The 17,193-nt window shown below is 42.3% G+C and overlaps 1 protein-coding gene across 7 annotated transcripts in view; it reads left to right on the top strand.

Annotated features, from left to right (window-relative positions):
* htr2cl1 (5-hydroxytryptamine (serotonin) receptor 2C, G protein-coupled-like 1) overlaps positions 1-17,193 on the top strand; it is a 345,669-nt gene that overhangs the window by 171,239 nt on the left and 157,237 nt on the right. For 4 of the 7 annotated variants that reach the window (XM_085153790.1, XM_085153788.1, XM_085153789.1 and 1 more), the window contains one exon: positions 3,848-4,023. The exons of 1 other annotated variant lie outside the window; for it this stretch is intronic. The gene's annotated coding sequence lies outside the window, so the exon portion shown is untranslated. The remainder of the gene's footprint in view (positions 1-3,847; positions 4,024-17,193) is intronic. 2 more of the 7 variants (XM_085153787.1, XM_085153786.1) reach the window with 2 other exon arrangements.

The raw sequence follows: 17,193 nt of genomic DNA, 5'->3' as shown, positions 1-17,193 counted from the left end.
TCGAGCAATGCAGAACCTCCCGTTTCAAGATAATGTATTGGCTTTATATTCCTTAAACTGCAACACCACACACAGTCATCTTCTTTCAGGGTAGCTTTTCAATGTTAGCTTTTAACAGTGGGTTTCTTTGGCTTCTAACTCTTTCAGCGTCTCTTTCTGTTATTTAACCCACCTGGCAGACTGACTCCAGCCAGTCTGTCTTATTGTTGTAACGTTGCTCCATCTGTCCAGTCCATTATGTGGCCTCATGGCTTAGTGACCACGCTGATGGAAATGACCCGTGTGACATTTAAACACAATCCATATCCATCCAACGCATGCCACATGGAGCACAACATTTGATTTTTATGTCAGAGCTGCATCAAATAGCGTCACTGTTACACATATGGGACCGGCCTGTACACAGGCCTGGGTGCTGATTGGTAGTAATGTGATTTGAACACCTTGAAGTTATCACTTATTTCACTGTGCTTCAGTGAGGCTTAGGTGGCAGTTTTAACCAAATGATCAACCAAAATTTCATCAAGAAAGAACAAAGTACCATATCTGAATTTCTCCTAACTTAGTTTGAGACATTGTTGGATTTTTGTCACTTTTTCCCATCCAGCTTTCAAAAAACTCTACTAAGTGTGAGTTATTGTCCTCTTAATGTGTTCAGTTTAATTCAGTTTATCTATATGGTGCCGAATCACAACCACAGTCTCCTCAATGTGCTTTATATTGTGGGTGGTTGGTTAAAAATTGCAGCTTTTTCCATCCATTTAATTTGCGTTACTTATCTGGGTTCAGATCATGGGGGCAGCAGTTTAAGCAGAGACACCTGGACCTACCACCCACCTCGTCCATCTCTTCCGGGGGAGAACCAGGGCATTCCCGAGCCTGTCGAGATATCTAACCTCTCCAGTGCGCCCTGGGTCTACCTTGGGGCCTCCTCCCAGTACAAAATGCTGGAAACACCTAACCTAGGAGGCACTCACTTGGTGTCCCAGTCGTGCCTGATTGTGCAGAGGACCCCTCCTGACTGACTGAGAGCCTCGACTTATCTCTAAGGCTGAGCTCAGAAACCTAGAGTTGGAAGAAAACGTCTTCCAACTCTAAAAACTCATAAATATTTTTTTTTTTTTTTGCCGTCTAGAAAAGGTAGTAAGAAAAGAAATCAATAAAATAAAAGAAATCTATGATAAAAAGTTCTTGAACACATACTTTTTCAACTTCAACTTGTGGGCCCCGTGTGTTTCACATTAAACAATTTTTTCCTGAAAATATTCATAACAACAAACATATTTTTTTAAAGATGCGTGACGAATAACATGAATCAGAAAATACCACTGAACATGTATAAGGATATAATGTCCTATAAACACTGTTTTGCTTTGGCACCATGTAAATAAAACTGAATTGTATTGATTTCATTTTTGGTGTCAAACATAAGGCCTGACGGCCATACAGTGGGGCAAAAAAGTATTTAGTCAGCCACCGATTGTGCAAGTTCCCCCACTTAAAATGATGACAGAGGTCAGTAATTTGCACCAGAGGTACACTTCAACTGTGAGAGACAGAATGTGAAAAAAAAATCCATGAATTCACATGGTAGGATTTGTAAAGAATTTATTCGTAAATCAGGGTGGAAAATAAGTATTTGGTCACCTCAAACAAGGAAAATCCCTGGCTCTCACAGACCTGTAACGTCTTCTGTAAGAAGCTTTTCTGTCCCCCACTCATTACCTGTATGAATGGCACCTGTTTGACCTCATCATCTGTATAAAAGACACCTGTCCACAGCCTCAACCAGTCAGACTCCAAACTCCGCCATGGCCAAGACCAAAGAGCTTTCGAAGGACACCAGGAAAAGAATTGTAGACCTGCACCAGACTGGGAAGAGTGAATCTGCAATAGGCAAGCAGCTTGGTGTGAAAAAATCAACTGTGGGAGCAATCATCAGAAAATGGAAGACATACAAGACCACTGATAATCTCCCTCGATCTGGGGCTCCACGCAAGATCTCATCCCGTGGGGTCAAAATGATCATGAGAACGGTGAGCAAAGATCCCAGAACCACACGGGGGGACCTGGTGAATGACCTGCAGAGAGCTGGGACCAAAGTAACAAAGGTCACCATCAGTAACACACTACAACGGCAGGGAATCAAATCCCGCAGTGCCAGACGTGTTCCGCTGCTGAAGCCAGTGCATGTCCAGGCCCGTCTGAAGTTTGCCAGAGAGCACATGGATGATACAGCAGAGGATTGGGAGAATGTCATGTGGTCAGATGAAACCAAAGTTTATACCAAACTTTTTGGTATAAACTCAACTCGTCGTGTTTGGAGGAAGAAGAATACTGAGTTGCATCCCAAGAACACCATACCTACTGTGAAGCATGGGGGTGGAAACATCATGCTATGGGGCTGTTTTTCTGCCAAGGGGACAGGACGACTGATCCGTGTTAAGGACAGAATGAATGGGGCCAAGTATCGTGAGATTTTGAGCCAAAACCTCCTTCCATCAGTGAGAACTTTGAAGATGAAACGAGGCTGGGTCTTCCAACATGACAATGATCCAAAACACACCGCCCGGGCAACAAAGGAGTGGCTCCGTAAGAAGCATTTGAAAGTCCTGGAGTGGCCTAGCCAGTCTCCAGACCTCAACCCCATAGAAAATCTGTGGCGGGAGTTGAAAGTCCGTGTTGCTCGGCGACAGCCCCAAAACATCACTGCTCTTGAGAAGATCTGCATGGAGGAATGGGCCAAAATACCAGCTACTGTGTGTGCAAACCTGGTAAAGACCTATAGTAAACGTTTGACCTCTGTTATTGCCAACAAAGGTTATGTTACAAAGTATTGAGTTGTATTTTTGTTATTGACCAAATACTTATTTTCCACCCTGATTTACGAATAAATTCTTTACAAATCCTACCATGTGAATTCATGGATTTTTTTTTCACATTCTGTCTCTCACAGTTGAAGTGTACCTCTGGTGCAAATTACTGACCTCTGTCATCATTTTAAGTGGGGGAACTTGCACAATCGGTGGCTGACTAAATACTTTTTTGCCCCACTGTAACTGTCCTGGCAAAGAGTTCAAACTATTAAATATATTTTAAGAAGATTTTCAGATAGCAGAAGGTTTAGTTTTACCTCTGATTATCAACATTTCTGTTATTTTTATTTTATTTTTTTACAGTGGGTCAACAAAAAACAAATAACAGAACAGATTTTCAGTTTTATAATTACAGGACCATTTGGCCAATGAGCAATCAGCAGTTTCTTCATTTACTACAGCAGTATTTCTTTAACATGTAGAAAAACTAAAATGTACTGTTGAACCTGCGCTTATTTTTCTTATACTAAGATATCTCAGGGATTAAATGTGTAGACAAACTTCGTATGAAGATAACGACATATAATGAGTTTGTTTAATATTCTCACGTACTGAACAGCAACATTAGTAACACAGGCAAACAGAGAGCCCTAAATAGGATTTATCTTATTTCACACAGTTAAAATTGATGCTCTCTACCATGTTTGCAATTTATTCCACATAACATACTACACACATTTAGCTAAGTGCCTTTTCCTGCTTTTCTGATGTTTCTAGCTCCTAAAAATAATAGAAGTCTTTATTCAGTGCCACTGTGCTTGTGCTGGATGAAAGAACCGACGATTAATGGTACATTCAGTTGTGGTGTTGCTGCTGGAGTGTGGGTGTGTGTAGGAGTTAGTGTGGTTTTGTGTTTTCACTCACTTTTACCTCTGTTTTGAACTGAAATGTTTTACAAATGAGCATCAAAAAGTCAATACCTCGTTTTTCTCTTCCTTTTTTTTGCCCTTTTCCTCCCTCTTTCACTGCAGGCAGATGGATGATGCTGCTGATCCCTCGCTCCGGAGGTGTGGAGTGACAGATGACAGAGGTTTTGGTACAGCAGGAGGGAGAGCCAAAGAGAGAGGCGACGACGGAGAGACTCGCCACTGCTGATAACCGAGAGAACAGAAAAGGTCAAGCACATCGATTGGGAGGTGAGGTAGAAGTAAGTGACCGGATTTACCGATGCTGCTCTTGCTCTCTGTCTTTAAATTCTCTCTTTTCTCCCCATTGTTTCTGCAGCTTCATTTCGTTCTTCTTTATTCTTCCTCTGTACCCTTACCACACTGAAAAAACACGCACACCTCCACCTGCACAGCTCAGACTGCTCAATATTTCTCAATAAACCCGCTTTAAAGTTGTAGTTGCGATGCAGCGCTTCTGTGCTTTTGTGGCGAAAACTCTCCCAGTTTTGTTGATTTGACTTTAAATTTGTGGATGAAGAAGATGTGTTCCTACAGCACAAGAGTGACCGGACACACAGTCAACTCATTTAACTTATTCTGTTTTAAATTCTCACTATGTTCGTGCTCGTTCCGGGAAGCAAAAAAAAAAAAACGTCTGCACTTGAAGTGCACATAAAATGTTTAACGAAGGCGGAACGGCAATTTGTTCTGAGCAGTAATGTAGGCAACATGCAAAAAGCCATTAAAAACCACAGAATCTGATCTAATGGTTGTGCAGGTCTCAAACTGTGATGGTTTATGGAAGGTTTTCTCAGTAGCAACTAAGGCATAGTTGTTTGCACTGTAATTTCACGCACGGTGGCTCAGTGATTAGTACCGTTTAAAGCAAGATGTTCCTGGGTTCAAGCTTCAGTAAATCCCTGTGTAGAGTCTGCATTCACAGAACCACCTGTGGAAAGCTGTGGACCCATTCACAGGTTTCCTCTGGTTCTAAAAACAACATGGCAGATGAGTGCTGCTTCCTGTTGTCCTGGGACACTCGTGCAAAAGCAATTCTTTAACTGTTCATTCACTTTTACTTATGCAGTGTCACAACACACCATCAGACTCTACAGCTTCAAATAGAGTTTTTTGGTGTTTGATTTTTCAGGTTCTGTTTAAATATCTTTAGGTTGTTAAGTTTCCTTTTCATGTATTATTCGAGAACTCCTGTTACATCTCTTGTAGTTTAGTATTTTCAGTGTTTAATTGTTTAGTTATTCGTGTTTCTAGCTCCTAGTTTGTCCCCTCCCGTGTTCATCTTAGTCTTGTCTCTGTATGTTCTTCCTAGCGTCCCCTGTATGTGGTCCATCGTGCATTTGTGTTTGTTTATCTCAGTCTCAGCGGTCATGCTTCCTGTTTTATTTTGGTGATCTCTCATCACGTGTGCATTGTGGTTTGTTTTGCTTCCTTGGTTTAATGCCATTCTGCTGTGAGGTTTTCCCCTGCGTCTCCACTTGTGTCTCAGTCACCTTTCCCTCGTGTTCTCAGGTGTTCATTTTCCCCAATTTCTTTTCCAGTTTCGGTTTCAGTTTTGCAACTGGCTTTTCCGTTTCCTCTTGTATTCTTTTCTTATCTTTATTTTGTACTTTATCATCAACCTTTTGCTTTTGGCTCCAGTTTACAACACATGATCTGCATTCCCTGCAGATCACGACAGATTGAACCACAACAATCAACAATCAGTTTCCTATGAGCCACACTTGGCAATGGTGGGAAGGAAGAACTCCCTTTTATTGATAGGAAGGCTCAGGGAGGGACAACAACGTAATTCCACTACAGAGACTAAGGGTGAAACACAAGCTGGGACAGTAAGGATAAAATCGAATGCCATACAGCAGTCCCAAAAGGTTGATGCTGTTAATCTGGATGTAATGTTTTAGTGGGAGAAAAAAAGCGAATTCTTCAGTCTGAAGAACTGAGGTCACTCATCTCTGCTTTAGCTTGACGCATCAAGTCATACAGTAGTGGCTTCAGAGATTTTGAGAAAGCGATCCATGCCTTCATCTCATCTCGTCTCGACTTCTGTAATAGCCTCTATTCTGTTATTACCGCTACATTAATTGGCCGACTGCAGCTAGTCCAAAACGCTGCAGCACGGCTCCTAACTGGGACACGCAAGCGGGATCACATATCTCCCATACTTGCATCATTACATTGGCTACCAGTCAGCTTTCGAATTGATTTTAAAATTTTAACACTTGTTTTTAAGACATTACATGGCCAAGCCCCTACATATTGAATGCTTTTGGTTGTCCCAAGGTTGAGGTTAAAACACAGAGGAGACCGGGCATTTGCTGTGACTGCTCCTAAATTATGGAACTCATTGCCCTGGCATACCAGGACCTCTCCAACACTGGAGACTTTCAAAACCCATCTAAAGACCCACTTTTACTCTCTGGCTTTTAAATCAAGAGGAGTCTGTTTCTATTGTTCTTTCCATGATTCTATTTTTTCTTAATCTATATTCTATTTTACTTGGTATGTCTTCTGCTTTGACTGTGTTATTGTACAGTACTTTGGTCAACAACTGTTGTTTTTAAAGTGCTATATTATGGTGGCCCCTAGAGACAAAGCACGTACAAACTCCAAAACACTTGCAAACTCCAAAACACGTGCAAACTCCAAAACACTTGCAAACTCCAAAACACTTGCAAAATCCAAAACACATGCAAATTCCAAAACACAACGGAAGTGCTCCAGGACGCTAGGGGCAGTGTTGAGCTCGATTTGCAAAATAAACGGCAAGTTTGTCTGTGGGACGGTCTAGTCTCCGTAGCGCTTCCCAGGTTGCCTAGCAACCATGATACTAACCGCTGGAAACGTGTCATACAACTTTGTTTGACAGAAATGAAGGAAAACATATTTTGTTCATTTGTTTGTTTGTTTCTACAAGAGCTTTGTGTGATTTAATAAGTATCTGAGGCTGAGACCACAGGACAGTAAAACATGATTTTTGGGCTTCATTTCTGTACTGAACAGTCATTTAAGATTAGTTACTAAATAACAATTAGCTAATGTTGTTCATGAGACTAAAGTCATATCACTTTGGTAATGTAAATATAATATGGCCAATATTATAGTTATTATATTAATCATTATTAGCTATTACAGCAGTGAACAACTCTGTGTCAAATACTGAGCCTCAGTACAGATTCAAGTTGCAGTTATTTATGTCTTATCACCTTAAATCTTCACTCAAAGACAAGTATCTTTGACAGTGCATATATAGGTGTATCATATATAAGAGACAAATGTTGTTCCTTCAGGATATTGGCATTACTAAATTTGGCTCATTGCTTACATATATTTATAAAAAGAAAATGTACAAGCTGTGATAACTGTTTCTGATAAAATGAAGAGTAGACTGATATATTGAATATTCCTTTACTGGGTGAGAAAATCAGACCATGTCATAACTGCTTTAAGTCATACAGAATAGATATCAGAGCCTTAAACAGGCTGACTTCTGCTAAATGGGTCAAACTGGGCAGAAAGTAAACAAACACATAACATCCTTATAGAATATGATGTAACACTATTACGGAAGCGTAGAGCTGCCATCCAGGCAAAAGAAAAATAGAAGTGTATCACGTTATAACGTGAAAAGTTTATTGTTCTAACAAGATACTTTTCCTGTTTGTACAATATACTATCATGTTTGTACAATATACTTTTCACGTTTGAACAACATAATATCACGTTATTACAATATACATAATCATCACGTTCGTACAATATAAATATTATATTGTACGAACGTGATCATATATTGTACAAACGTAAAAAAAATACCATTACAATAACATTTTTATTGTAAGAACGTAAAACGTGTTGCGTTCGGAAACGCAAATCCATGGTAGGTGTGGAGAGCTCACGCTCTTCAGAACTGGCACTTTGTATTGTACAAACAGGAAAAGTAACTTGTTAGAACAATAAACCTTTCACGTTAACGTGATACACTTGTATTTTTCTTTTGCCTGGGTGGCAGCTCTATGCTTCCGTACACTATAGATCAACTTACCTCAGAATATATAAAGCATATAAACAATTACAGCAATATGATGCAACAAACACAGCAGTACTACTGATCCAAAATACTCAAAGCTTCATAGAACTGAAACAAACATTTATTTTTAGCTCCATTCTGCTGCTGATACATACTTTAGGTTTCTGAACATTAAACTTGTTTCTTCCTTTCATAGTGTGTAACTTGAAGGCCCTGAGTACTTTCTCCCACACTGAAAACACTGGAATGATCAAATTATTTGAACATTACCTAATAAGACTGATTCAGGACAGACAATTAGTTATTCTAAACTTTCCTAGCAGTCCTTCACAAACAGGGAACAGTCTGTCTATTCTCTCCATCTGTCAGCTGCTGCTGGCTCTTCCTCCTCCTCTTCCTCACACACTGCTGAGTTTGTCCTGGTGGATCATCAGGGGTGCAAAGCCTCACAGATGATGTGCAGCAGTGGGTCCCTCAGTCTGTCCTCACTCTGGACACTTGCAGTTGTCACACATGGAAATCAAATGTGTGATAAGCTGCAGGATTCAAACACAAGTGTAACTTATAAATACATGTTCATACTTTTATTCCACAATCAGAGAGAAAGAAACAGAGAGAGAGTGCAGGACAGACAGACAGGTGACAGTCTCAGGTGTTTACACTGCTACAAAACAGCACAAGAGAAGGAGGACTGTGTTATTACGAAACGAGAAGAGTTCCCAGATGGTACAGTGGACACGTGTGACTCCTGTGATTAAAGCATCTTTCTTTCAGCTTAACGAGTGAACCATCAGCTCGTTCAAACACACGTTAAAGTCCGTTTGGCTCGACACCACCGAACAGAGGCAGCAATATAACATAGCTAACATTAACAGTGCAGTGAATCCTGCTTGTGCCGTGATATTCAGGACTGCAAACCGAGCAGCATCACTGACTTTCAGCTTGTTGTGTTTGTGGATATATGACTGACTTTAATTATCCACAAAATCATCACATTCTCTGTAAGATTAACGTCAACTATTGAACGGCGTATATTTTAAAGTAAAGGCTTTAAAACCAAGTTAGTACAAACATCGCTAATGTCACATAACTTTCCCGACATGTGGCCAACAGTAATGTTTTAATGTTCTTCATTATAAAAACATTTGCGCATAAATAAGTGACATAATATTCAGTACTTACTTCTGAAAGTTTACTCCGCTTCCGCCGTTTTTTTCGGCAAAATTATCCACACCACCACGCTATGAAATCTGGGATATGTTGGGCCATGAAGGCTACACCGACCCATCCTTAAAATTCAGGGAAATTAAGGACGCATTTGAGGGCTGCATTTCGAGCAGCCTTTGAATTGGGACAGCCTTCGTCGTGTCGCTGTGACGTAATCAGCCTTAAAATGCAGACCCTGAATTGGGATACAGCCCAAATCCGGTCATTGGTACTTCCTGGCTTGTGTAGTTACTAGGTAACAAAAGCTCAACACTGCCCCTAGCGTCCTGGAGCACTTCCGTTGTGTTTTGCAAGTGTTTTGGAGTTTGCAAGTGTTTTGGAGTTTGTACGTTATTTGTCTCTAGGGGCCACCGCACTATATAAATGAATAAACTTGAAACTTATAAATCCACGGCGAGAGAAAAGAGGTGAGAACAAAATGCTCAGTTAATCATGGGAAGCTCTCAGCATCCTGAGATTATAGCAGCATAACTAACCACTACTTATAAGCTTTAACAAAAGTTTAAATCTAATCTTAAAAGACAGGTCTGTCTCACAAATCCAGACTGGGAGCTGATTCAACAGTAGAGGGGCCTGAAAGCTGAAGGCTTTGCCTCCCATCCAGCTTTTAGAAACTCACACAAGGCTGAGTGTTCTGTTGGGGTTATGTGACATGTTGAAGTTACGATGGGGCCTGATCATGCAGGACATTGAATGTGAGGAATACAATTTTTCATTTCAGTTCTGGATTTAACAAGGTGGCAGTTTTCAGTGTTCTTCCTGTCACGTTTTGGATCATCTTAAAGCTTTTCAGGAAATTTTTAAAACAGTAATAAGTACTTACAGGTAATAATAATTTCTGTGCTGATTAAAACAGGCAGTCTCAGTTATATGTATAACGTGCAGGTTAATGGAAAAGCTCTGCTTAAAAATGACTCCAAGGTTCCTCACAAACATCCAGACAGCAGATGTTGGGAGGGGTTCACTTAATCTGCCATCTGGTATTTTTTTTATCTATTTTTGAACTTCTAATTTTAGCAAAGTAAATCCGTAATTTAAAAAGAAAAAAGAACATGTAAAAAAAATCGAATTAGAAACTTCTGCTTCTGGGTAAAGAGAGGGGCTGAGCTGTCAACTGATCACCACCTGGTGGTGAGTTGGATCAGGTGGCGGGGGAGGACGCTGGACAGACCTGGTGCACCTAAACGCGTAGTGAGGGTGTGCTGGGAACGACTAGCAGAGGCCCCAGTCTGCGAGATCTTCAACGCACACCTCCGGCAGAGCTTCAACAGCATTCCGAGGGAGGCGGGGGACATTGAGTCCGAATGGACCATGTTCAGCGCCTCCATTGCCGAAGCTGCTGCATTGAGCTGCGGCCGCAAGGTGGTTGGTGCCTGCCGTAGTGGTAATCCCCGAACCAAATGGTGGACACCAGAGGTGAAGGGAGCCACCAGGCTGAAGAAGGAGTCCTATCGGGCTTGGTTAGCCTGTGGGACTCCGGATGCAGCCGACAGGTATCGACAGGCCAAGCGGAATGCGGCTCGGGCAGTGGCTGAAGCAAAAACTCGGGTGTGGGAGGAGTTCGGAGAGGCCATGGAAAAAGACTTTCGGACTGCCTCGAAGAGGTTCTGGCAAACGTCAGGCGTCTCAGGAGGGGAAAGCGGTGCTCTACCTGCACTGTGTATAGTGCTGGCGGAGCGCTGCTGACGTCGACTGAGAAAATTGTCAGGCGGTGGAAGGAATACTTCGAGGACCTCCTTAATCCCACTGACGCGTCTTCCGAGGAGGAAGCAGAGTCTGGGGATGAGGGGAATGACCCGCCAATTTCCGGGGGCGAGGTCACTGAGGCAGTTAAACAACTCCTTGGTGGCAGAGCCCCTGGTGTTGATGAGGTCCGCCCCGAGTTCCTGAAGGCTCTGGACGTTGTAGGGCTGTCCTGGTTGACACGCCTCTGCAATGTTGCGTGGAGATCAGGGGCAGTACCCGTGGATTGGCAGACCGGGGTGGTGGTCCCCATCTTTAAGAAGGGGGACCGGAGGGTGTGTTCCAACTACAGGGGGATCACACTCCTCAGCCTCCCCGGGAAAGTCTATGCCAGGGTGCTGGAAAGGAGAGTTCGTCCGCTAGTCGAACCTCTGATGCAGGAGGAACAATGCGGTTTTCGTCCTGGTCGCGGAACACTGGACCAGCTCTTCATCCTCTCGAGGATACTTGAGGGTGCATGGGAGTTTGCCCAACCAGTCTACATGTGTTTTGTGGACTTGGAGAAGGCATTCGACCGTGTCCCTCGGGGTGTCCTGTGGGAGGTGTTGCGGGAGTATGGGGTGTCTGGCCCATTGCTACGGGCCATTCGATCCCTATACAACCGTTGCAAGAGCTTGGTTCGCATTGCCGGCAATAAGTCGGACTCGTTCCCGGTGGGTGATGGGCTCCGCCAGGGCTGCCCTTTGTCACCGGTTCTGTTCATAATTTTTATGGACAGGATTTCTAGGCGCAGCCAAGTGGCGGAGGGCTTTCGCTTTGGTGGCCTCAGGATCTCATCTCTGATTTTTGCGGATGATGTGGTTCTGTTGGCTTCATCGGGTGAGGGCCTCCAGCTCGCACTGGAGCAGTTCGCAGCCGAGTGTGAAGCAGCGGGAATGAGGATCAGCACCTCCAAATCTGAGGCCATGGTTCTCAGCCGGAAAAGGGTGGAGTGCCCACTCCGGGTCGGGGATGAGGTCTTGCCCCAAGTGGAGGAGTTTAAGTATCTCGGGGTCTTGTTCGCGAGTGATGGGAGAAGGGAGCCGGAGATCGACAGACGGATTGGGGCTGCAGCTGCAGTAATGCAGACGCTGCACCGGTCCGTCGTGGTGAAGAGGGAGCTGAGTGTAAAAGCGAAGCTCTCAATTTACCGGTCGATCTACGTCCCTACCCTCACCTATGGCCACGAGCTGTGGGTAGTGACCGAAAGGACGAGATCGCGGATACAAGCGGCGGAAATGAGCTTCCTCCGAAGGGTGGCTGGCATCTCCCTTAGAGATAGGGTGAGAAGTTCGGCCATCCGGGAGGGGCTCAGAGTAGAGCCGCTGCTGCTCCACGTCGAAAGGAGCCAGCTGAGGTGGTTTGGGCATCTGACAAGGATGCCCCCTGGGCGCCTCCTGGGTGAGGTGTTCCAGGCATGTCCCACCGGGAGGAGGCCCCGGGGCAGACCCAGGACACGCTGGAGAGATTATATCTCTCGGCTGGCCTGGGAACGCCTTGGTGTTCCCCCGGATGAGCTGGAGGAGGTGGCTGGGGAGAGGGAGGTCTGGGCCTCTTTGCTTAGGCTGCTGCCCCCGCGACCCGGCCCCGGATAAAGCGGATGAAGATGGATGGATGGAAACTTCTGCAAAGTGCATTCAAACATCCCTCCAATCCTAGACTCCATTTTTCTGGATTACAGTTTTATGCTGCCAAGGCTACAGCTCACACAACGCTAAACTGAGATCATTTTTTTTAAATTGGCACAGTTTTATCCTGGAGTTTTTCCAAAAAAAGTTATTTTATTTCAGTGCTGTCTCTCATTTATTACATTTATTAGTCTGGAGAGACGAGGCTTGTTCCTGAGGTTTTCTTTCCACATTCAAAACACAAGATAGCATCCATTACAGTAAAAGTCCACCATACATAACCCATATGGAAAAGATATATATAAATCTTATAAAGTTTGTATCTGTCTTGTGTGAAACTTGTATGAAAAGCATACAAGAGTGAAAACAGATATAAGATCCCTAGAAAAATTATATAAATGAAACTTATATGTTTTGGATACTTCCTAAAACAATATATGAAAGTCGCCACTTTCATGAGTAAATCATATAAGCCTAATATGATTCACTATATGAAGTAGGCCACATTTGATGCAAGTCTTTTATAAGTTTTTTCTATTTCTTTTCCATATGGGAAGGCTGTGTGTGTCAGCATATTTTGAGACCATTTTGAGTCTTCCAGTTATTAAAAAGAAGGTCAGGGTACTTCTCATTGCTGGCAACGTAACCCTCCAAGGATTAAGGTAGCCAGGAAGTAGGAGGAACAATAGCTTTGGTTACAATTACTTCACAACAGTAACAAAATAATCCGATGTACTTTACAGGCAGCAGGAACTATTCTCTACTCTTATTTTTATCCTGCAAAGCAAATAAAAGTAGACCTGTGAGCGGAGAAAAGAAGGAAGACAAACCACCTGCTGCTGCCCCAGTACAAAATGTTGCCACAGAAGTTGGCATTCACCAGCATATAGCTGGTAAATACATAGCTGACACTGTTTATTGTTAGGGAAACATAAACGCTTAAATGTTAAGCCTTAAACCAAACAAAAAAGCAGTTAGTGTTTGCTTTGTAGGGAACACTAATAAGAAGAAAATCCCCCCATCCCATTTTGCTTTCCCCCCTCTGCTGTTTTATCTCGCAGAGCAGAAATGGCTTAAACAAACAGAAGTGCAGCGGCAGTTTTATTTTCCCCACGGTGGAAAGCGCCAGCGACCGCGGCGGCGTCTGTGCCACGACTCTGCGAGTCCCCAGCCGTGTCTGCGTAACTCTCTCCAGGATGCGTTCTACAGTCACAACACCAAATATAAGCCTAATCTACATGTGATGTGATTGGTTAGCTGAGACCCGCATCTCATCTTTGGTTTGAAACTAATGAACTGTGTGCTTTCACTCGAGTTTGCAGATAAAAAGATAATCACTGGTAGAATAACAAGTTACTGTTGTGTGGAGTCGAGAAATTGGCTTCATTCGGCGTGACTCATGGTTTCGTGCGCATCTCTCCTCCCTCGCTTTCTCATCTCTTTTATCTCTTTCCTCTCCTTTCAATCACTTTTCCTTTATCTCCCCAATCACTGCTTTGTCCAACTTCCCTCCTCCTCTCCTCTTCCTCCTCCCCTCTCTTCGTCATCTTCTCCCTCTCTCACTCCCTCTCTCTGTGACATATTGCTGCTTTGTCAGGCCAGTTAAATGGCTTGCCTGCAGTGCTGTTTAGTTTCCTGTGAACTATGCTGATAGAGGAGGCGATAGGAAGCAGCTTGTCCGTTACACACAAAGCAGCGTGCTGGTGACAAACGCACTCACACACAATCCGTAATCACAACTATAGTTCTTCCCTCGACTCGATTTAAAGTTATTTGCTTTGGTTTTTCTGTGTTGCCTTTTTCATTTTCCAAGGGTAGAATTTTAAAGCGCACGTTATTACAATGATGTTTACCTTTATTTGTTTATTTGGTTCAGTCAAGAAAAGACAAGCTCAGCAGTTTCACTGGCTTTATGTTGTCCTGAGAAATAATCAATAAATCGTAGTAGCCTCCTCTATGATGTGGTCTTCCTGGTCTTGCTCTTCAAATCTATAAAATATGGCCCCATAGTCCAGCCTAAAGCCCTACCAGGAGCTGAATGGTGGTGAGATTACATTATGATTTGGTCTGATGGGAGAGGCAGTCATTAATATTGGTATCATATATAAAATCTATCCTCCCCAGAAAACAGATAACATCCTTCATTTTTATGCTTCAAACCTTTTCATTTTCTAAATTCAAAATCCTAAACCTAACTTCGGTTGTTTCATTAGCTTAGCTGTGATCACAGAACCATGGAAGTTAATCAGGAGTTGAGCAAAGAAACTTGTCATTATGTTGCCTAGCACCCACCTAGCAATGGGCTAAATAGCACCTAATTTATGCTCCGTATAAAAGCCTTGCATCGTTTTAATATCACAACAGCACACAACAACCTTTAATTCATATCCACAAAAGCTGAATTATGTCATATTATGATGTTGTTACATTTCATCAACCGCCTGAAAAACGAAATGCAATGTTTATACACTTAATTACACCTTGCCATTTGATAGCTAGCATTTCGACATATTTTGTTAATATGTTAGCTACATAAGCGTAGCATGTAGTACATCTCTAAACAAAACAAAATACTGAAGTAACAGTTTGGAGTATCTCCAAGAAAGTGACTGGAGTTCTTTCAATTTCTTGAAGATGTTTCACTTCCCATCCAAGAGGCTTCTTCAGTTCTAAGAGGTCCAGTCGACCGTGACCCGGATGACTGAGAGCCAACACAAACATCTGCTGTAACAAAAATGCAATGATTCCACTTTGTGGTTTTGTGAGACATTATGTGTCAGAGTTTTGTTACACTGGAAACTCATTCAGTTTACCAAAAATGAATAAATGAGATAAACTCATTTACATGACAGGGATAAATGACAGATGATGTCCACTGTGGTAGAGCATGTTTGACCCTCAAAAGTCTAGATTGCCTGAGCTGTGTGGTTACCGCATGTCAGCATACTGAGCCCTAGCCATGTTGGAAGAGTGGATATGGTATCTGGTGTGAAAGCTACCTGTGCCCAAGCTCTGAAAATAGCTGTGTTAAATAATTTAAATTGCTCAAAGGCATGTGAAAGTAGAGTATGTTCCAAAATGACCCCAAATACACCACAAAGAAAATGGACTGTGCTTTTCTTTCTTTTTTTGTTTTTTTTTCAGTCCCATTCTAAAAAAGTGTGTGTGTAAGTGCTTCTTTCTAATGTGTTATAACCCCAGGACATCAAATACTGCCATTATGGGTGTTACAAGGTGTTCTTGAGCATCGATTCCTCACTGTCCCACCAGTATTAAAATTTGTGATAAAGTTTCTCTTTGGAAACGCAACAAACCCAACGCTTTGGGGCAGATTTTCTCAGACTTAGACCTAGAGACCAGTCAGCAACACCATTGCAACCTCCAGTTGCTACCAAAAAATTGTTTTCCCCAAATAATTGCTGAAGGTTGCCGGCTGTTTCCGGTTTCACGCTTCACAGTTTCACTACTGCTCAGCAGTTGGCAAGAGTTTGCAGGCAAGCCAAGGAGGTTTTTGGTGCAAGACTAAACACCTCTTTGCCAATGTTCCCTCTAATTTTTCATGTGTCTGAGCGAACACACAAACTCCCTGAGCGGTCCCTTTGACCACTGTGAGCGACATCAGACGTGTGCACTGTGGTCACACCAGCATAAAATCCATCCAAGTTACATGGTTTATTAAAATAATCCAATTACAGCATCTACATTTATGTTAGACTACTTTTAATTAACTGCTTTAGCCCACTTACAATAAAAATTAATAAATAAATCTTGTTCATGAGCTGTGTAGTATGTTAACACTATTGGAAGTAAAAATAACTTGAACTCCAATTTCGAAAACACAACTTACTTTTTTTATTATTTTTTTTTATAAAGCTCTGACTTGTATTATGATAATAATAATAATAATAATAATAATAATAATAATAATAATAATAATGGATTGCATTTATATAGCGCTTTTCGGGGCCCTCAAAGCGCTTCCACTATTCAGACTGACAGACAGAGGCGAGGCTGCCATATAGCACCATCAGCCCCTCTGGCCATCACCAGTAGGCGGTAGGTGAAGTGTCTTGCCCAAGGACACAACGACCGAGACTGTCTGAGCCGGGGCTCGAACTGGCAACCATACAATCGCATGAGTATGAGTCTGTGGTCTGGGAGAGAGTCTGTAACTCTCTGTCTGCAAAATACAGTATATAATAGAATAGAATAGAATTCAACTTTATTGTCATTGCACATGCACAGGTACAGGGCAACGAAATGCAGTTTGCATCCATCCAGAAGTGCTTTAGTGATATAGATATATTACAATATATATTAGCAATAATATAGATATGTAAATATGTTACAGAAATGGGTCTATTATGGTATGTTATAATGTACACGGTATGAAGTATGTTATGAATATTCTATAACTATAAGTATGTACAGGCTGTAGTGAGTACAAGCTATGTACAGGCTATGAACAGGATATAAATATGAAATAAAAAAAACTATACAGAAATCTGAGATATACAGTTATACAGAAATGTGAACTATGCAAGTTATAAACAGTTGTAGGATTAAAAATTATCGTATGATTATTTACACAGAACTATACAGTAGTGCAGTTAAGATAAGTGAGATATGTGGATAATTTCTACAGAGGTATATAAAGTGCTAGTGATTGTGAATGGTGGTTCAGTCCATGTTGTTATTGTGTGTTTGAGGGTACGGTTGTCCATTGTGTGTGTGTGTAGGTGGTTGTGGGTGTGTGTGTGTCCAGTCCATGAGTTTAACGTGGGTCAGATGTCAGGAGGCAGAGT

The sequence above is a fragment of the Neolamprologus multifasciatus genome, chromosome 3 (assembly GCF_963576455.1).
Source record: "Neolamprologus multifasciatus chromosome 3, fNeoMul1.2, whole genome shotgun sequence".
Lineage (NCBI taxonomy): Eukaryota > Metazoa > Chordata > Actinopteri > Cichliformes > Cichlidae > Neolamprologus > Neolamprologus multifasciatus.
This window is presented reverse-complemented; position numbering and strand designations above follow the sequence as displayed.